Consider the following 17,835-nt stretch of genomic DNA (forward strand, 5'->3'; position numbering starts at 1 on the left):
TATACCAAAATATACCGTCTAATTTGAAAAATATACCGTAAATATACTGACGAATTCAAGTTATATTATACATATTCCTCGATTTTTATATTCCGTGGAAAATTACTAGCTATACAGAACATTTAGCCATGCCCACATAATTTGATCCCATTGACGAAAGCATTTTCTACAAGACTAACTACTTTTAATTACTTGTATGTATTGTATTTTGAATAAAACAGGGCTTACAGCCGAAAGCAAAAATCGCGTCGTTCCGTTTTAAGCGGTTCGTAGTTTGGCGGTATATGAAAAACTAAGCTTGTATGGATATATTATATGTGGTGTATATCAAATACATATACATAGAAGTAGCACAATATGTTCCAGTCCCACCTGAACGATAGGTGGCCAGGGCTGAGGGCGACGCGCCATCTAGCGGAAGTCCAGGGAGGCTCGATGGTGTATGGTGACATCGGGGGGAGCTGGAGCCGTTACTGGGGATATAAGGAAGAGAATAGGATTAGATATATGTATTAGTAAGGGAAAAAGGGATAAATAGGAGTGAAAATATTAGAAAACGTGGATTGGATTATAGAAATCGTGGAGCGTGGACGGAGTAACGTCGAAATTGGAAATTTTGTGCTTAAAACAGAAAGTTTGAAGTGAGTACAGAAAAGGCGGGCGATAAAATAGGTTGTAATGCAGAAAATTTTACAAACAGCCGGCAAGGAATATAGCCACCAGAACCGGGCCAGAAGGTTTCCTGGAGAGGGACACTGGAGTTCGAGAAAGTCGACTGCAGAGAAGAAGACTGCCCAACGGAACCTGAGTGAGTTCGTTCCAGTTGCGCGTGTGGGAGCCAAGTAGCGCGGGACGTGTGAAGGGGGAGGGTGAAAGAGAACGATTTAGCTGCCAGGGCGATTCTAGCCACACCGCACGATCGTTGCATCGCCTTCCAGTGCGTGCCACACGTTTGGTCTCATTCACCAGGTAACAACCCCGAAACCCTATTCACACACCAACACCTTTCACGAACCTAAATCTGCGATCAGCTGTTCAGTGCCAGAAGATTAACCCTTAGTGGGTGACGCGGGGGTCCCATCAGTCCACCGTATTTGGTCGAGCGATTTGTGAAAAAAATATTGTTTATTGTTTATGTCCCGGAAGATGCTGGAAGATGCCGCACAATCAAACGGTGAGAACAGCTGGCAACCCCTAAAACTGGAAATGACAGATGGCGACGTCGACGCGGACGCGGACGCTGGCAGCGAAGGACGCGGTGTCGGTCCTGCTTCAAAAAGTAAACACCGCCAGAGTTGCCGACGCACAGTCCTGGAAATGGGACCTTAAAATGCTAGTACTTACTTTTAACAAAACGATCGTAGAGTAGACTGTTTTCCAGCTTTTAATTATCTCTCTCTTTTGTCATAAATTAGAGGCGCAACGAAAATTTAAACAATTGTTGTCGCTGTTGCTTGTCGCCTAATGAATTTCACGTTTTTATGGCAGTTTCTACAAACACAAACCGGGTGAGATAGGAATAGGGGGGCTCACACACACAAACACGTACACATACACAGATACGGTCCGCCGTCTTTTATTTTATGTCAGCGACGCGCGCGGTACAAAGTAAAACATAAAAACCAGATTAATTTCGAGCTGACGAAAATGTTTCTTTTCGGTTTTAAGCTGTGCTGCTTACGTGTGTAGCTTTTGTAGTTGTTCACTCCGCCATTTTCTTTCTCGGCACTTGCGCTTCACTTTTCTTGGCTTTGCAAGAGGTTTACCATCACTTAACACTTAAACGTAGTAATGCTGTAGTCTTAATAACTTTCAGACAATTTTGGTGATACGCGTTTTTTCTAACTTCAAATTTCAATCGCATTTCAAAGACGGCGCAGCAACGGAGCGACGTCGACCACTCCGCGCAAAAACAAAAACAATATGACCAGTGTGACCGCGGATTTATCTTTAAAATATACGGTATACCGACCCTCAGAAATATACCAAAATATACCGTCTAATTTGAAAAATATACCGTAAATATACTGACGAATTCAAGTTATATTATACATATTCCTCGATTTTTATATTCCGTGGAAAATTACTAGCTATACAGAACATTTAGCCATGCCCACATAATTTGATCCCATTGACGAAAGCATTTTCTACAAGACTAACTACTTTTAATTACTTGTATGTATTGTATTTTGAATAAAACAGGGCTTACAGCCGAAAGCAAAAATCGCGTCGTTCCGTTTTAAGCGGTTCGTAGTTTGGCGGTATATGAAAAACTAAGCTTGTATGGATATATTATATGTGGTGTATATCAAATACATATACATAGAAGTAGCACAATATGTTCCAGTCCCACCTGAACGATAGGTGGCCAGGGCTGAGGGCGACGCGCCATCTAGCGGAAGTCCAGGGAGGCTCGATGGTGTATGGTGACATCGGGGGGAGCTGGAGCCGTTACTGGGATATAAGGAAGAGAATAGGATTAGATATATGTATTAGTAAGGGAAAAAGGGATAAATAGGAGTGAAAATATTAGAAAACGTGGATTGGATTATAGAAATCGTGGAGCGTGGACGGAGTAACGTCGAAATTGGAAATTTTGTGCTTAAAACAGAAAGTTTGAAGTGAGTACAGAAAAGGCGGGCGATAAAATAGGTTGTAATGCAGAAAATTTTACAAACAGCCGGCAAGGAATATAGCCACCAGAACCGGGCCAGAAGGTTTCCTGGAGAGGGACACTGGAGTTCGAGAAAGTCGACTGCAGAGAAGAAGACTGCCCAACGGAACCTGAGTGAGTTCGTTCCAGTTGCGCGTGTGGGAGCCAAGTAGCGCGGGACGTGTGAAGGGGGATGGTGAAAGAGAACGATTTAGCTGCCAGGGCGATTCTAGCCACACCGCACGATCGTTGCATCGCCTTCCAGTGCGTGCCACACGTTTGGTCTCATTCACCAGGTAACAACCCCGAAACCCTATTCACACACCAACACCTTTCACGAACCTAAATCTGCGATCAGCTGTTCAGTGCCAGAAGATTAACCCTTAGTGGGTGACGCGGGGGTCCCATCAGTCCACCGTATTTGGTCGAGCGATTTGTGAAAAAAATATTGTTTATTGTTTATGTCCCGGAAGATGCTGGAAGATGCCGCACAATCAAACGGTGAGAACAGCTGGCAACCCCTAAAACTGGAAATGACAGATGGCGACGTCGACGCGGACGCGGACGCTGGCAGCGAAGGACGCGGTGTCGGTCCTGCTTCAAAAAGTAAACACCGCCAGAGTTGCCGACGCACAGTCCTGGAAATGGGACCTTAAAATGCTAGTACTTACTTTTAACAAAACGATCGTAGAGTAGACTGTTTTCCAGCTTTTAATTATCTCTCTCTTTTGTCATAAATTAGAGGCGCAACGAAAATTTAAACAATTGTTGTCGCTGTTGCTTGTCGCCTAATGAATTTCACGTTTTTATGGCAGTTTCTACAAACACAAACCGGGTGAGATAGGAATAGGGGGCTCACACACACAAACACGTACACATACACAGATACGGTCCGCCGTCTTTTATTTTATGTCAGCGACGCGCGCGGTACAAAGTAAAACATAAAAACCAGATTAATTTCGAGCTGACGAAAATGTTTCTTTTCGGTTTTAAGCTGTGCTGCTTACGTGTGTAGCTTTTGTAGTTGTTCACTCCGCCATTTTCTTTCTCGGCACTTGCGCTTCACTTTTCTTGGCTTTGCAAGAGGTTTACCATCACTTAACACTTAAACGTAGTAATGCTGTAGTCTTAATAACTTTCAGACAATTTTGGTGATACGCGTTTTTTCTAACTTCAAATTTCAATCGCATTTCAAAGACGGCGCAGCAACGGAGCGACGTCGACCACTCCGCGCAAAAACAAAAACAATATGACCAGTGTGACCGCGGATTTATCTTTAAAATATACGGTATACCGACCCTCAGAAATATACCAAAATATACCGTCTAATTTGAAAAATATACCGTAAATATACTGACGAATTCAAGTTATATTATACATATTCCTCGATTTTTATATTCCGTGGAAAATTACTAGCTATACAGAACATTTAGCCATGCCCACATAATTTGATCCCATTGACGAAAGCATTTTCTACAAGCCTAACTACTTTTAATTACTTGTATGTATTGTATTTTGAATAAAACAGGGCTTACAGCCGAAAGCAAAAATCGCGTCGTTCCGTTTTAAGCGGTTCGTAGTTTGGCGGTATATGAAAAACTAAGCTTGTATGGATATATTATATGTGGTGTATATCAAATACATATACATAGAAGTAGCACAATATGTTCCAGTCCCACCTGAACGATAGGTGGCCAGGGCTGAGGGCGACGCGCCATCTAGCGGAAGTCCAGGGAGGCTCGATGGTGTATGGTGACATCGGGGGAGCTGGAGCCGTTACTGGGGATATAAGGAAGAGAATAGGATTAGATATATGTATTAGTAAGGGAAAAAGGGATAAATAGGAGTGAAAATATTAGAAAACGTGGATTGGATTATAGAAATCGTGGAGCGTGGACGGAGTAACGTCGAAATTGGAAATTTTGTGCTTAAAACAGAAAGTTTGAAGTGAGTACAGAAAAGGCGGGCGATAAAATAGGTTGTAATGCAGAAAATTTTACAAACAGCCGGCAAGGAATATAGCCACCAGAACCGGGCCAGAAGGTTTCCTGGAGAGGGACACTGGAGTTCGAGAAAGTCGACTGCAGAGAAGAAGACTGCCCAACGGAACCTGAGTGAGTTCGTTCCAGTTGCGCGTGTGGGAGCCAAGTAGCGCGGGACGTGTGAAGGGGAGGGTGAAAGAGAACGATTTAGCTGCCAGGGCGATTCTAGCCACACCGCACGATCGTTGCATCGCCTTCCAGTGCGTGCCACACGTTTGGTCTCATTCACCAGGTAACAACCCCGAAACCCTATTCACACACCAACACCTTTCACGAACCTAAATCTGCGATCAGCTGTTCAGTGCCAGAAGATTAACCCTTAGTGGGTGACGCGGGGGTCCCATCAGTCCACCGTATTTGGTCGAGCGATTTGTGAAAAAATATTGTTTATTGTTTATGTCCCGGAAGATGCTGGAAGATGCCGCACAATCAAACGGTGAGAACAGCTGGCAACCCCTAAAACTGGAAATGACAGATGGCGACGTCGACGCGGACGCGGACGCTGGCAGCGAAGGACGCGGTGTCGGTCCTGCTTCAAAAAGTAAACACCGCCAGAGTTGCCGACGCACAGTCCTGGAAATGGGACCTTAAAATGCTAGTACTTACTTTTAACAAAACGATCGTAGAGTAGACTGTTTTCCAGCTTTTAATTATCTCTCTCTTTTGTCATAAATTAGAGGCGCAACGAAAATTTAAACAATTGTTGTCGCTGTTGCTTGTCGCCTAATGAATTTCACGTTTTTATGGCAGTTTCTACAAACACAAACCGGGTGAGATAGGAATAGGGGGGCTCACACACACAAACACGTACACATACACAGATACGGTCCGCCGTCTTTTATTTTATGTCAGCGACGCGCGCGGTACAAAGTAAAACATAAAAACCAGATTAATTTCGAGCTGACGAAAATGTTTCTTTTCGGTTTTAAGCTGTGCTGCTTACGTGTGTAGCTTTTGTAGTTGTTCACTCCGCCATTTTCTTTCTCGGCACTTGCGCTTCACTTTTCTTGGCTTTGCAAGAGGTTTACCATCACTTAACACTTAAACGTAGTAATGCTGTAGTCTTAATAACTTTCAGACAATTTTGGTGATACGCGTTTTTTCTAACTTCAAATTTCAATCGCATTTCAAAGACGGCGCAGCAACGGAGCGACGTCGACCACTCCGCGCAAAAACAAAAACAATATGACCAGTGTGACCGCGGATTTATCTTTAAAATATACGGTATACCGACCCTCAGAAATATACCAAAATATACCGTCTAATTTGAAAAATAGACCGTAAATATACTGACGAATTCAAGTTATATTATACATATTCCTCGATTTTTATATTCCGTGGAAAATTACTAGCTATACAGAACATTTAGCCATGCCCACATAATTTGATCCCATTGACGAAAGCATTTTCTACAAGACTAACTACTTTTAATTACTTGTATGTATTGTATTTTGAATAAAACAGGGCTTACAGCCGAAAGCAAAAATCGCGTCGTTCCGTTTTAAGCGGTTCGTAGTTTGGCGGTATATGAAAAACTAAGCTTGTATGGATATATTATATGTGGTGTATATCAAATACATATACATAGAAGTAGCACAATATGTTCCAGTCCCACCTGAACGATAGGTGGCCAGGGCTGAGGGCGACGCGCCATCTAGCGGAAGTCCAGGGAGGCTCGATGGTGTATGGTGACATCGGGGGAGCTGGAGCCGTTACTGGGGATATAAGGAAGAGAATAGGATTAGATATATGTATTAGTAAGGGAAAAAGGGATAAATAGGAGTGAAAATATTAGAAAACGTGGATTGGATTATAGAAATCGTGGAGCGTGGACGGAGTAACGTCGAAATTGGAAATTTTGTGCTTAAAACAGAAAGTTTGAAGTGAGTACAGAAAAGGCGGGCGATAAAATAGGTTGTAATGCAGAAAATTTTACAAACAGCCGGCAAGGAATATAGCCACCAGAACCGGGCCAGAAGGTTTCCTGGAGAGGGACACTGGAGTTCGAGAAAGTCGACTGCAGAGAAGAAGACTGCCCAACGGAACCTGAGTGAGTTCGTTCCAGTTGCGCGTGTGGGAGCCAAGTAGCGCGGGACGTGTGAAGGGGGAGGGTGAAAGAGAACGATTTATCTGCCAGGGCGATTCTAGCCACACCGCACGATCGTTGCATCGCCTTCCAGTGCGTGCCACACGTTTGGTCTCATTCACCAGGTAACAACCCCGAAACCCTATTCACACACCAACACCTTTCACGAACCTAAATCTGCGATCAGCTGTTCAGTGCCAGAAGATTAACCCTTAGTGGGTGACGCGGGGGTCCCATCAGTCCACCGTATTTGGTCGAGCGATTTGTGAAAAAAATATTGTTTATTGTTTATGTCTCGGAAGATGCTGGAAGATGCCGCACAATCAAACGGTGAGAACAGCTGGCAACCCCTAAAACTGGAAATGACAGATGGCGACGTCGACGCGGACGCGGACGCTGGCAGCGAAGGACGCGGTGTCGGTCCTGCTTCAAAAAGTAAACACCGCCAAAGTTGCCGACGCACAGTCCTGGAAATGGGACCTTAAAATGCTAGTACTTACTTTTAACAAAACGATCGTAGAGTAGACTGTTTTCCAGCTTTTAATTATCTCTCTCTTTTGTCATAAATTAGAGGCGCAACGAAAATTTAAACAATTGTTGTCGCTGTTGCTTGTCGCCTAATGAATTTCACGTTTTTATGGCAGTTTCTACAAACACAAACCGGGTGAGATAGGAATAGGGGGGCTCACACACACAAACACGTACACATACACAGATACGGTCCGCCGTCTTTTATTTTATGTCAGCGACGCGCGCGGTACAAAGTAAAACATAAAAACCAGATTAATTTCGAGCTGACGAAAATGTTTCTTTTCGGTTTTAAGCTGTGCTGCTTACGTGTGTAGCTTTTGTAGTTGTTCACTCCGCCATTTTCTTTCTCGGCACTTGCGCTTCACTTTTCTTGGCTTTGCAAGAGGTTTACCATCACTTAACACTTAAACGTAGTAATGCTGTAGTCTTAATAACTTTCAGACAATTTTGGTGATACGCGTTTTTTCTAACTTCAAATTTCAATCGCATTTCAAAGACGGCGCAGCAACGGAGCGACGTCGACCACTCCGCGCAAAAACAAAAACAATATGACCAGTGTGACCGCGGATTTATCTTTAAAATATACGGTATACCGACCCTCAGAAATATACCAAAATATACCGTCTAATTTGAAAAATATACCGTAAATATACTGACGAATTCAAGTTATATTATACATATTCCTCGATTTTTACATTCCGTGGAAAATTACTAGCTATACAGAACATTTAGCCATGCCCACATAATTTGATCCCATTGACGAAAGCATTTTCTACAAGACTAACTACTTTTAATTACTTGTATGTATTGTATTTTGAATAAAACAGGGCTTACAGCCGAAAGCAAAAATCGCGTCGTTGCGTTTTAAGCGGTTCGTAGTTTGGCGGTATATGAAAAACTAAGCTTGTATGGATATATTATATGTGGTGTATATCAAATACATATACATAGAAGTAGCACAATATGTTCCAGTCCCACCTGAACGATAGGTGGCCAGGGCTGAGGGCGACGCGCCATCTAGCGGAAGTCCAGGGAGGCTCGATGGTGTATGGTGACATCGGGGGGAGCTGGAGCCGTTACTGGGGATATAAGGAAGAGAATAGGATTAGATATATGTATTAGTAAGGGAAAAAGGGATAAATAGGAGTGAAAATATTAGAAAACGTGGATTGGATTATAGAAATCGTGGAGCGTGGACGGAGTAGCGTCGAAATTGGAAATTTTGTGCTTAAAACAGAAAGTTTGAAGTGAGTACAGAAAAGGCGGGCGATAAAATTGGTTGTAATGCAGAAAATTTTACAAACAGCCGGCAAGGAATATAGCCACCAGAACCGGGCCAGAAGGTTTCCTGGAGAGGGACACTGGAGTTCGAGAAAGTCGACTGCAGAGAAGAAGACTGCCCAACGGAACCTGAGTGAGTTCGTTCCAGTTGCGCGTGTGGGAGCCAAGTAGCGCGGGACGTGTGAAGGGGGAGGGTGAAAGAGAACGATTTAGCTGCCAGGGCGATTCTAGCCACACCGCACGATCGTTGCATCGCCTTCCAGTGCGTGCCACACGTTTGGTCTCATTCACCAGGTAACAACCCCGAAACCCTATTCACACACCAACACCTTTCACGAACCTAAATCTGCGATCAGCTGTTCAGTGCCAGAAGATTAACCCTTAGTGGGTGACGCGGGGGTCCCATCAGTCCACCGTATTTGGTCGAGCGATTTGTGAAAAAAATATTGTTTATTGTTTATGTCCCGGGGACCCTTAACAAGAGCTCTTGGTAGGTTAAGTCTCCGTAGGGGCCCGAGTTAAATTAACTCCCGTAAAACTGGATCCACTCATCTACACATATTCCATTACGTATGGGTGAGGGTATCCCTGTTGGTTGAACGAAATTTCAGCAGTTATTCCCTTGTTTGCCTGTGTGTCGAACGTTTTGGTGTTTCTTAGTGGTTAGTGATAATTTTGAGTATAGCTATTTATTAATGAGAAAGATAAAATTGTCAATTTACGATTATTAAAGCTTGGATATATATTGAAGCATGATGCATTAAATTTAAAATAGAGGGAGGACGCGTGGCGTAAGCCATGGATTAGGCCAGCCGTTACCGTTCCAGCAGAGGGTGGCCAAAATGAACGTTGTGTTTGGTCACAGGTAGGGCGCGCGCGCGAAGTGATAACACCCAAGCTTCACCCACTTGATAGCCGTCTGTTTATGATTTTCTTTGTTGTTGTTAGGTTGTTGTTAGTTTTGATGTCCCGAGAAGTAGTATGTCTTCTTTTTTGTCTACATTTGGCGGGCAAGGGGAACTACCCAGCCCTGGGGTCGACAGCTAGCCGGCATTGCCCTCTGGGAAACAAGCCAAGTGTAACAAATGGCGCCCAACTTATTTTCGAATTCGCATGCATCTGGACTGACGCAGGTTCGGGTGGTATTACAACAAATGTCACTCGGGCTGGTAAAGGCAGATGCGGGGAATGAAAAAAAAAATAAATGTTGTGGAGAAGACGACAGCTCGCGAAGTGCAGTTTAGCTGTCCCGGCAGAAGTCGCTGCTGCAGGCTTAAGGTGAGCGTAAAGCTGGTCCTTAATGGCGCGGGGTGATTGATGCTAGGGATGGATAGACGGAGGCAGTTAACGGATGTATAAAATATGTGATAGGGACTTACGAATTACAGTTGAACATTTTGTCGCTATTCGATGTCGCAAGTGAACGTAAGTCACTGCCGTTCAACAAAAAAATGGACAGGGAGTTTGCGACGGACACATTGCCTGGTGGACTGTGATATCGAATAAATCTGTGATGGAATGTGATATTGGAATAAGTTAGAGTAAGTCATGTAGGTAAATGTTCATTGTAGTTTCGCACCTGTTTGTTTAAAACAAAGCCGCTTTCGTGTTTTTGGACCTGTTGTCTGTCTGCCGAGAGGTGGTGAGGAGTAGGTGGCCCGGGAGTCTTAATGGCAACCCGCGATGCATCTGTTGTCATGGCAGATCGGTATGATGGATGACAGGAACAAATCACAAGCAAAGTGAGCTCATGCACCGTGAGGCTTCTCGTTTATCGGCCATCGCTTAGCGCGATGACTAGAGTAGATGACAGGCCACACAAAGGTGGTGTTCGTAATTGTAGGATATTCGTAGGGCGACTGTCAAGTGGAGCGCAGAAACTGGAGCGGTTGCTGGTCCCGGCTAGTCACGTGTCCCCCTCTTAATGAATCTGGTAAGAAGAAGAAGAACTGTTAGGAATTTTTGTTGTTAGGTTTTGTGTTGTGTTGAATGTGTTTGAAGTTTGAGTGTCTTAGGTGTCGATCGAATATATTCAAATATTTAATTGCATATATCTCGTTATATCGCGCTGGTTGGCGCAATATTTATATCGGTATTTATTTATTTATTTATCGGAGTATTTATTGGTCCGAAGCGTGGTGTTATTTATTCTTACTAGTTATTTCTTTGGGTATTTATTTCTTTATTTATATATATTATCTTAGTTTAGGAGTTTCCCTTTTTTTTTTGTAATATTGGTGTTGCTCGGTGCAGATGCCACAAGAAGGGGGTAGTCGACAGTATCATACGCGATCACGCGTAAACAAAACAGTGGACCAGATAGACACTTCTCCTATCTGGTCCACTGTTTTGTGCGATGGGGGCGATGTTTGATCAAGATCGGGAGGAACTTGGAGCTGTGGGTGGGTTGCCAAGAACACCGGTCCAGGCCAGGTCAGAAGAATGGCCAATGTCCGATCCTACACCCACGCTTGCTTCCGAACTGGCATCAGCAGTCGACGTATCGTTGGCTCAGGCTCATGCGACACACAGGGCAGCGAACACTGACTCGATTAGTCGGGTGTTGCAGGAGGAGTTGCGTAAGGGGTTTATCGAGATGATGCACCAACTCAACGAGGTACTCCAGCCGGTTAGACAGCTGCAGCAGCAGAAGGAACCGCAGCGGGAGGAGGTTCACAACGAGCAGGAGTATCGAGGACCAATCCCGAAAAGGAAGCCGTCTAGCACGACTGATGCGCCGATTCCGCCACCAAAACCATTTTTGGCTCGCTCGGGGCGAGGTGGTATTGGTCCGGAACCGTCTTCAGGAGTAGGACCGACCGCATCCAGTGAGCAGCATCAACGGGGTGGGCATCAAGCGCGAAATTGGCGAAACCCGATAGCACTCAGACACTCGGGTCAGGGTCGTGGAGAGGGTAGGAGAGCTGGTGGGATTCCTCGAGAAGATCCGCATCCAAATCCCCCGGGTTATAGACCTTGGCCACGGTGGGGACGAGTCGAAAAATGGGACGTGACGTTCGACGGAGACAGCAACAAAATGACAGTCGAGGATTTTGTGTTCCGAATTGAATTCCTACAAGCCCAATGCCGCTGTCCGTGGGATGAAGTTCTAAAGGGATTTCATCACCTGGTTACAGGAAACGCGCGGGAATGGTACTGGCAGTACATCCGTGATCATGGCGGTGGTGTTTGGCAGGAACTAAGGGGCGACTTAATTGCTCGTTTCCGAGGCACGGCGTCCGAGTTCGACCGCATGAGAGAACTGCGAGAAAGAATGCAGCGGTCAAACGAGAGTGTGGAAGACTTTTTCCATGTCATGAGAAAGCTCGCGTCGAGGTTGGAGATGCCACCACCTGAAAAGGAGATGGTAAAAATCGTCAAAAAGGCACTCACAGATGAGATAGCGAGTTTCGTCTACGGCTTACGGGTTTATTCCTTAGACCAACTGCGGGATGAGTGCGTGGAAATAGAGGCACATCTGAAGAGGAAGGCTCGATCTTCGTGGCGAGGAGCACCCAAGCCACAAACTATGGTCGCGGGCCGAATGCGAACGTCAGCGAGGTCGCGCAGGATCGGTCGATTGGCGATGAAGAGGCAGAGGTCATTGAGGAAGCGCAAGTGACACAGCGTGTTCCACAGAAGTTGATTTGCTGGAACTGCGGGCAGACCGATCATGGCTTTAGGGACTGTATGGCATCGGAGAGGCGAATTTTCTGCTACCGGTGTGGAAAGCCCGATGCATATTGTCCAACCTGTCCGAATTGCGCGGGAAACGTGAAGAGGGGTGCGATCCAAGCAGGCGAATCACGCTCACAGAAGGGGCCTGCGCAGAGAAAGTAGAAGAAAATAAAAATGAATTAGATAGACGTAAATTGCATGCTAGGTTAAGGAACTTATCATATGAAGAGCGCTTAAGAAATTATTTAGAAACCAGAAATAGAATATTTTCTGAACTACGAGTGGATGGTATGCGAGCACTGTCGGTGCGGGTAAGAAAGGCGAGATCCCGTTTTAAGCAAAGGCGAGCTATGAGGAGGCAGGTGATTGCTTCAGTAAAGCGTTGGTGCAAGAAAGACCCGAGAGTTTTCGCAGAAATCTCGATAATGGGCGAGTCCGTGCGAGGCCTGTTGGATTCAGGCGCTACACACAGCATGCTAGGGTGTAATGGTCAGGAATTCCTGGAGAAGCTGGGCGTGGAGGCTCGTCGATATTCTTCTATAGTGAAGGTAGCGAATGGGGAAGATCGCGCAATCGTTGGCCGAGTAGAATTACCGGTGAAATACAAGGGAGAGGTAAAAAGATTAACGTTTTTCGTATGCCCTTTCTTGGAACAGGAAATTTACTTGGGGGTAGACTTTTGGCGGGTATTCTCATTGGCTCCTGAGGTGATGGGAGAAGGTCCAGTAGGGGCATCTCACAGATTAGTGGAAGAAGTGCTGGCTGATCAAGTCGCTCACTATGTGGAAGGCCCGGAGAAGGAGATAGTGCAGGAAGAATGGGAGTTGTCAGAAGAGCAAAGGGCAGCCTTGGATCAGGTGAAGGCAGAGTTTCTGACTTTCGAAGCCGTAGGCCTGGGGAGGACGTCGAGAGAGACTCACAAAATTCAGTTGGTGGAGAAGGCCGAGCCTGTGAAGGATCGACATTACCCACTGTCGCCAGCGATGCAGGAAGTGGTGTGTGGTGAGGTGGACAAAATGTTGGCTTTGGGAGTCATCGAGTACAGTGATAGTCCGTGGAGCAACCGTACCACCGTGGTGCGAAGGCCGGGCAAAAATCGTTTCTGCCTCGATGCCCGAAAGCTCAACAAAGTAACCATCAAGGACGCTTACCCACTTCCTAGCATCGAGGGGATCTTGTCGCGTCTCGATCAGACGATATATATCTCCAGCGTCGACTTAAAATTAGCTTTTTGGCAAATCGAGCTGGACGAGCAGAGTCGACCATATACGGCGTTCACGGTGCCGGGACGGCCTCTGTACCAGTTCCGTATGATGCCCTTTGGCCTCTGCAACGCCGCACAACGCCTATGTAGACTGGTCGATAAGGTGATTCCGGTTGAGATGCGTTCAAACGTCTATGCGTATCTCGACGACTTGCTGATTATAGCTGAGGACTTCCAAACGCACGTGAAGATTCTGCGACAGGTTGCCGAGCGTCTACGAGAAGCAAATTTAACGATAGGGCTGAGCAAATCTCATTTTTGCTATAAAAACATTAAATACCTGGGATTTATAGTGGGAGGAGGAGCGCTGAAGATGGATCCGGATCGTGTGTCGGCCATTTTGCGCATTCCCGAGCCGCGATCTGTTCGAGAATTGCGTAGTTTCCTGGGAACTGCGGGCTGGTACCGGCGCTTTATGAAAAACTATGCTGAGATGGCCGGTCCGCTCACAGACGCCCTGAAAAAGTCGGGAAATGGAAAGTTTAAATTGACGGAGGAGGCAAAACGAGCCATGGGGGAGCTAAAAGCTGCACTCACCTCGGCACCAGTCCTGGTACACGCGGATTTCAAGCGGCACTTCTACATACAGTGCTACGCCTCACATTATGGAGTAGGAGCCGTACTCTTCCAAAGGGATGACGAGCAGAACGAGAGGCCCATAGCGTTTTTCTCTGCTAAACTGAATTGCCACCAAAAAAACTACTCGGTGACAGAGAAGGAGTGTCTGGCAGCCCTCATGGCTATCCTTAAGTTCCGTCCGTACGTAGAGCTTATGCCGTTTACAGTCATAACTGACCACGCCAGTCTCAAATGGCTCATGACCATGAAGAACCTGGATGGTCGCTTAGCTCGTTGGTCCCTTCAACTGCAGGCCTTCGATTTCGGCATAGAACACCGGAAAGGAGCGGACAATGTAGTGGCAGATACATTGTCACGCAGTATTGAAGAGCTGGAAGTGGATCCGAGTAGTATCCTGGGTTTTGAAACGGTGGAGTTTGAATCTGGAGAATATCAGGAGTTAAGGAAGGAAATAACAGAGAACCAAGACCGCTTACCTGATCTCCAGATTGTTGACGGCATGATATTCAAGCGCATGCGCTTTGAACGATTGGATGATCAACTGGAGGGCGCCGTCTGGAAATTGTGGGTTCCGAGTTCGCTGACGGCCGCGTTGATAGACAAAGCACATTCGGAAGAGAAGACAGCGCACGGAGGAATCGCGAAAACCTTGCACTTATTGCGTAGGCAGTTTTACTGGCCGAACATGGCGATAGAGGTGCGGGATTATATCCGACGGTGCACCGTGTGCAAGGAGTCGAAAGCGCCGAATTATCGGATGCAGGTCGGGATGGGGCAAGAAGTGGTCACTGAGCACCCGTTCCAAAAACTTTATATTGATTTTTTGGGCAAATATCCGCGGTCAAAGAACGGTCAGGCGTGGATATTTATTGTAGTTGACCAGTTCTCTAAGTTCACATTCCTAAAGACCATGACCAAGGCCACAGCAAAGGAAGTTGTAAGATTCCTCGTTCACGAGGTGTTTTACAAGTTTGGAGTGCCGGAGATGATTCACTCGGACAATGGGGCTCAGTTCGTCTCGAAAACTTTTAAGGAGATGACCGATGCATTCGGAGTCACTCATATGAGGACGCCAGTGTATTCTCCGCAGAGTAACGCAGCCGAACGCATGAATCGCACAGTACTCAGCGCGATTCGGGCGTATCTGGAAGACGATCAACGGGACTGGGATGTGCATCTGCCGGAGATAGAACTGGCTATTAGGAACTCGGTTCACGAGGCAACAGGCGTAACACCATTCTTTGCAGTCTTCGGGCAGCAAATGTATTTGCATGGGTCATGCTACAAGCTGGCAAAGCGACTGCGGTCGATCGGCGAGCATGACATATCGCTGCTGGAGGGTCAGGACAAGCGACAACTCATCCAAGAGAGGATTCGCGCTAGTTTACATCAGGCATACGAGCGTAGTAGGGTAAGATACAACCAGCGAGCTCGGGTGTTTTACGCGAGGCCGGGACAAGAGGTATTCCGCCGAAATTTTGTCCTTAGTGACTTTGGAAAAGGCTTTAATGCCAAGTTCGCGCGCAAATTCATCCGATGCCGGGTAGTGAAGCCAGTAGGAGAGAACGCGTACGCTCTGGAGGACCTTAACGGCCGTCCCATAGGAGTGTACCACGCCAAAGACCTGAGAATGTAGTGAGGTGTGGGTGTGGCCTACGTTGGGCGCGGCAGAAGAATGCAGGGCACGCCGGCGTGTGCTCAATAGTGTTCCGGAATCCGGTGGGCATGCCCACGCGTATGTTGTCCCTCCTGGGACTGACGACATACTCGTGGTGGTGTTCCAGTCCCACCTGAACGATAGGTGGCCAGGGCTGAGGGCGACGCGCCATCTAGCGGAAGTCCAGGGAGGCTCGATGGTGTATGGTGACATCGGGGGGAGCTGGAGCCGTTACTGGGGAAATAAGGAAGAGAATAGGATTAGATATATGTATTAGTAAGGGAAAAAGGGATAAATAGGAGTGAAAATATTAGAAAACGTGGATTGGATTATAGAAATCGTGGAGCGTGGACGGAGTAACGTCGAAATTGGAAATTTTGTGCTTAAAACAGAAAGTTTGAAGTGAGTACAGAAAAGGCGGGCGATAAAATAGGTTGTAATGCAGAAAATTTTACAAACAGCCGGCAAGGAATATAGCCACCAGAACCGGGCCAGAAGGTTTCCTGGAGAGGGACACTGGAGTTCGAGAAAGTCGACTGCAGAGAAGAAGACTGCCCAACGGAACCTGAGTGAGTTCGTTCCAGTTGCGCGTGTGTGAGCCAAGTAGCGCGGGACGTGTGAAGGGGGAGGGTGAAAGAGAACGATTTAGCTGCCAAGGCGATTCTAGCCACACCGCACGATCGTTGCATCGCCTTCCAGTGCGTGCCACACGTTTGGTCTCATTCACCAGGTAACAACCCCGAAACCCTATTCACACACACACCCACGCGCACACGTATACTCGGACCTATATAAATTTAGGGCTGACCGGCCACGGCCAGCGATCGCCCACGTCGTTTGAATTTAAAGAAAAAAAACATAATCCGCACTCCAAACACCGTTCCACATTAAATGTTATTCTGTTCCGTGTGTTGTCCTTTATTTAGTAATTAGTATTAGCTTAAACCGTTTAACGTACATTGAAAAAAAATATGTAAAAACACCAACACCTTTCACGAACCTAAATCTGCGATCAGCTGTTCAGTGCCAGAAGATTAACCCTTAGTGGGTGACGAGGGGGTCCCATCAGTCCACCGTATTTGGTCGAGCGATTTGTGAAAAAAATATTGTTTATTGTTTATGTCCCGGGGACCCTTAACAAGAGCTCTTGGTAGGTTAAGTCTCCGTAGGGGCCCGAGTTAAATTAACTCCCGTAAAACTGGATTCACTCATCTACACATATTCCATTACGTATGGGTGAGGGTATCCCTGTTGGTTGAACGAAATTTCAGCAGTTATTCCCTTGTTTGCCTGTGTGTCGAACGTTTTGGTGTTTCTTAGTGGTTAGTGATAATTTTGAGTATAGCTATTTATTAATGAGAAAGATAAAATTGTCAATTTACGATTATTAAAGCTTGGATATATATTGAAGCATGATGCATTAAATTTAAAATAGAGGGAGGACGCGTGGCGTAAGCCATGGATTAGGCCAGCCGTTACCGTTCCAGCAGAGGGTGGCCAAAATGAACGTTGTGTTTGGTCACAGGTAGGGCGGGCGCGCGAAGTGATAACACCCAAGCTTCACCCACTTGATAGCCGTCTGCTTATGATTTTCTTTGTTGTTGTTAGGTTGTTGTTAGTTTTGATGTCCCGAGAAGTAGTATGTCTCCTTTTTTGTCTACATTTGGCGGGCAAGGGGAACTACCCAGCCCTGGGGTCGACAGCTAGCCGGCATTGCCCTCTGGGAAACAAGCCAAGTGTAACAAATATAAAATAATGAAATGAGACTCAGGTTGCCTACCGGTTATAACCGATTCAATACCCGATTCAAATATACGGTTTTATTTACAAAATATACCGACGAATTATTCATATTCCTCGTTTTTGATATTCCGTGGAATATTACTAGCTATATAGAACATTTATCCCTGCCCATTTAATTTGATCTAATTAATGAACCTATTCTCTACTTGACTGATTTGTTTTACATACTTGAGTTGTTTTCCTGCTACGGCGATTAGCTTCGATTGTTTTTGCCTCAATTTTGGTGCCTCATCAACGATTTAGCGTTTCGTAAATCGATAA

At 45.9% G+C, this 17,835-nt stretch overlaps 3 long non-coding RNA genes across 3 annotated transcripts; all 3 read right to left on the reverse strand.

The window, feature by feature from the left end:
* Positions 1-431: 431 nt before the first annotated feature.
* On the reverse strand, positions 432-1,952 carry LOC117193789. Its single transcript, XR_004474695.1, has 3 exons — positions 1,550-1,952; positions 1,345-1,491; positions 432-473 (listed from the first exon to the last, which is right to left on the reverse strand). It is a non-coding gene; the product is annotated as an uncharacterized LOC117193789 (long non-coding RNA).
* A 460-nt stretch (positions 1,953-2,412) lies between these two features.
* On the reverse strand, positions 2,413-3,931 carry LOC117193787. The gene is made up of 3 exons (XR_004474693.1): positions 3,529-3,931; positions 3,325-3,471; positions 2,413-2,454 (listed from the first exon to the last, which is right to left on the reverse strand). It is a non-coding gene; the product is annotated as an uncharacterized LOC117193787 (long non-coding RNA).
* Positions 3,932-10,074: 6,143 nt separating this feature from the next.
* LOC117193786 lies at positions 10,075-11,765 on the reverse strand. Its single transcript, XR_004474692.1, has 3 exons — positions 11,721-11,765; positions 10,173-10,523; positions 10,075-10,101 (listed from the first exon to the last, which is right to left on the reverse strand). It is a non-coding gene; the product is annotated as an uncharacterized LOC117193786 (long non-coding RNA).
* Positions 11,766-17,835: the final 6,070 nt, after the last annotated feature.

Source organism: Drosophila miranda (assembly GCF_003369915.1).
Source record: "Drosophila miranda strain MSH22 chromosome Y unlocalized genomic scaffold, D.miranda_PacBio2.1 Contig_Y2_pilon, whole genome shotgun sequence".
NCBI lineage: Eukaryota > Metazoa > Arthropoda > Insecta > Diptera > Drosophilidae > Drosophila > Drosophila miranda.